Source organism: Vicia villosa, unplaced genomic scaffold (assembly GCF_029867415.1).
Source record: "Vicia villosa cultivar HV-30 ecotype Madison, WI unplaced genomic scaffold, Vvil1.0 ctg.001361F_1_1, whole genome shotgun sequence".
Lineage (NCBI taxonomy): Eukaryota > Viridiplantae > Streptophyta > Magnoliopsida > Fabales > Fabaceae > Vicia > Vicia villosa.
In genome coordinates, this window is record NW_026705590.1 from 448,371 (window position 1) to 452,601 (window position 4,231).

The following is a 4,231-nucleotide window of genomic DNA, read 5'->3' on the forward strand; positions in this document are numbered from 1 at the left end:
AGTATAATTTTGTTAATACTTGTTTAGGGTTAGGTTAGAGTGTCTTTCACTTCTCATGTAACCTTAGACCAATTCTCTTAAAGAATTTGGTATTTAACACTTAAAATCAATTAGGTCTAGGTATTTCTTTAGAAACCCTAAATCAAAACCCTAATTTAAAAATCCTTAGGTTTAAAACCCTAACCAAAAATTTGCAACATGTTGATCTTTGTTTATCCATGTTTATCTTTGTACACACTTGTTGATTTTAATCCATGTCTTGTACTTAATTATAAATCTTTGTACATAATTGTTGATTTTCTAATCCATGCTTTGTACTTAAATGTTAAACCTTGTCTTGTACATATACTTGTTGATTTTATCCATGTAATTTGTACTTGTTATTATGTTTTATCTATATAGAGAGATATTTCTCCTATTTCACCACGTTCAACAAAGAAACAAACAAACAAACATTTCATTTTCAATTTCAAACATTCTCCCATTTAGGACTCTGAAAGGCATGCTCTGAGGCACACACACCCAGACTTGTACAACTTTCCCTAATTTGGTCGAGAATCTTTCTTTCATTCAAGAGACACGCGACTGGCATACTTGTACACATCCAAGTAAGGTCCCTCTCTTATGAAACGAACTCAGCTTTTCTGTCACTATAAATGTTTGTGGTGGAATAGTAGAAATACCTCTCTGTAAAGATGACTTCATGTCTCTTTACTATAAACAGAGATTTAATTTCCAAGCTTCAACCTTGAGCTTCAAGCAAGGCACCAAATAATCAATTCATTTCCCTAATTAGTTCCCCGAACTACAAAAACCTGTGATTTCCATTAGGGATATGTAGGCATGAGATTCACAAGGAATGTCAGCGAGCTAATCAAAAACAAAAAACAGTCTGTTCATCTGTCTTTCAGTTCAATTCTCTCTCCTAACATAATGGAGAAACTTTCCAAATCAATTAGCAAACACAAACACTTAGACACAAAGAAGGTTCCCATAGAGTACTACGGATATTTAGGGTGCTTAAAACCTTCCCTATGTATAACCGACCTCCCGGACTCCAGAATTTCTAGTCTAGGTGAATCCCCACACTTAGCAAACTCTTAGGGTTTATTTGAGATCTTTTTCCCCTTCCTCCTCATAGAATAATTAAAAAGTTCGTGTGCTATCGTAGGAAGAACTAAAATAAAATTCATCCCACAAGGGCGCCTTTCTCCTTCCAAATTTCGCGTGAATGGTCCGGCGTGCCGTACTCCCAAGTGAAACGGGGAGGTAAAAAAAACGACACCACACCCATCCCCACCCTCTATTTCAAACAAGTTTTTTTTTTCATATAGGATTTTCAAAATGGTTATTTATAAACAAAAGATAATAAAACAAAAACAAAGAGGTTCCCATGGGGTACCATGGATATGAGGGGTGCTTGAAACCTTCGCCTTGAATAACAAAGTGTGGTGTCGTTTTTTTACCTCCCTATTTCACTTGGGAGGATGGCACGCCGAACCCTTCACACGAAATTTGGAAGGAGAGAGGCACCCTTGTGGGATGAATTTTATTTCAGTTCTTCCTTTTTAATTATCCTACGAGGAGGAAGGGGAAAAAGATCTCAAATAAAACCTAGGAGTTTTCTAGGTGTGGGGATTTCACCTAATCAGATGTTCTGGAGTCCACGAGGTCGGCTATACATAGGGAAGGTTTTAAGCACCCTACATATTCGTAGTACTCTACGGGAACCTTCTATGTGTATATGTGTTTGTGTTGCTGCTTAATTGGGAAAGTTTCTCCTTTGTGTTATGAGAGAGAATTGAATTGAATTGAAAGACAGATGAACTGACTATTTTTGGTTTTTTGATTAGCTCGCTGAGATTCCTTGTGAATCTCATGCCTACATATCCCTAATGGAAGTAAGAGCTTTTTGTAGTTCGAGGAACTAATTAGGGAAAGGAATTGATCTTGGGTGCCTTATTTAAAGCTCAAGGTTTAAGCTTGAATTAAATCTCAGTTTAGAGGAAAGAGACATGAAGTGATTGAAAAATGGGGTTCGTTTCATAAGAGAAGGACCTTACTTGTGTGTGCAAGTATGCTGTCGCACGCTGGCGAAAAAATGAACAGAGTCGCCACCAATATATTTATCCCATAAGGGAAAGGAATATCAAAAAACCTAACAAAGGGATAAGAACGAGGTCTTGCGACCAGAGAATCTAGGTACGGGAGTCGGTTACACGAGGGGAAGGTATTAGCACCCCTCGCGCCCATCGTACTCGATGGTATCCACCTATGTTTGTTTCTATCTAAAGGGTGTGTACTATGTCGATGTCTATATGCGAATGAATGCAAAATGTAGGGAAAAGAAAGAATTATACTCGCACGGGCCCTACCCCGCTGCATACGTATCCTTTTCAGGAATCAGAGTTATCGTAGCTCGGCTTACATGTTTTTGTTTGTTTTTGTGTTTTTTAGTTGGGCGGAGTTAATGTTCGTGCTCTTGCATAAGGGATCGACCTACGATGCGTTCGAGCGGAAATTACATTGCCCTTAGAAAGAAGAAAGAGAGAGATTGGTTTGTGTATTTTAGGGTAGATAAGTGATGAACAGTTCCCAATACCGGGCCACTAACCACCTCCACTACTTTGTTTTAATTTTGAACCATTATTAGGTGTTTTAAGTGTTTTTGGTTGTGTATTTTTTAAGGGGAATTTGTTTGCGATTTGAATCACATAAAAGTGTATAACAGTAGAGAAACAGATTAGGGAATGAATCCCACTCATCCCTCTTCCATTATATAGTCATCGAGAAACAGATTAGGGAATGAATCCCACTCATTTCTCTCCCACTAAGCGATTGAGAAACAGATTAGGGAATAAATCCCACTCATTTCTCTCTCACTATTAGTAACATGTGATTCGCGTCTTCTGTTTATTAAGTATTTTAAAAGTTGAAAGGAAAAGGAATGAAAGAAACTACCTAAAGTTAACATGGAATCGATTCTAAAAGGAGCATTAAAATGGTATTAACAAAGTAGGCCAAAAATATGGCCAAAAACAAGTAGCAAAATCACACAACAATTATACAAAAATAACATGAAAATGGTACAAAACAATTCAAGCATTAGTGCAAAATTAAACTAAAAATACTACTATTTTTATGAGTTTTTTATGTAGGAAATTAAACGTCAAAATTAACCTAAAAAACTAAATGCTACTAAGCCTAAACTAGTATTTTTATGAGATTTTCATGAGGTTTTTTAATGTCAACAATTACCTAAAAATCTAACAAATTTTAATGGTGATTAGGGGGGAGAAAATTGAAACGGGGTGGTACTGCCAGCATAAAGGCGCAAGGCCCAGGGTTTACGCCCAACAAAGTGTTTTTGTATTGATTTTCAATTTAGCACAAAAAAGAGATATGCATTGGGCCCAAATGGTGGGTGAGGATAGCACTTACGCTAGGCCCAGGGACTTGATTCAGAGATTTCATGGTCCAGATTAATTCAATGTATCATATTTTGTTCAATTTAATTGATTAATGAGATTGTTAGACCTAATCCTAATTACCAACTAATCCCTAGATTTGTGTTAATTAAGTAATTCCACTTAAACTTGAAACGTGAAAGGGGGTGGAGTAAACTAAGGACTCTTCAACTTCATATCTGAAAACTCAACCTTTCTCTCTCTCGTATGCGATTTCCGGCGAACGGCTCCACCGGTGCCGCAACCGCCAAGCCGCCATTAGAATGCTCAGCACGCGAAGAGGAATGAGATAGCTTGGCATTATCGGTAAAAGGGATGGATGAAGATCTTACCAAAGGAACGGAGGATTGTTCTGGTGCGCGTTGCAAAGGAAACTCCAATCGCAACGTTCAGAGAAGTCCAGAGGGGAGGTATCGACTAGCTTCCAGGTAATATCTTTGTATGAACTCTTCTGCTTGGGCGATTCTATCATCTTCTTCTTCCCAATTCTTTATTTCTGTGTGCGATTTCTTCTGTGTTGTTGTGTTATTGCGTTCTTGGTGCGCTTGAGAGAGTGCTGAGGGAGATGATGGAAATTAGGCTTAGCACACCTTCATTCAGAATTCAAAGGTGAAACTCTGATGAAGATTGGTGGCTGTGCTTTGGTGAGAGTGGAGAGGATATGGTTGCAGAGAGTGAGCAGAGAGAAGATGAAGATGATTGGAGATGAATGGAAGAGATGAAGTGGATGGTGGAGGAATGAAGAGAATGGCGTGGAGAATTGA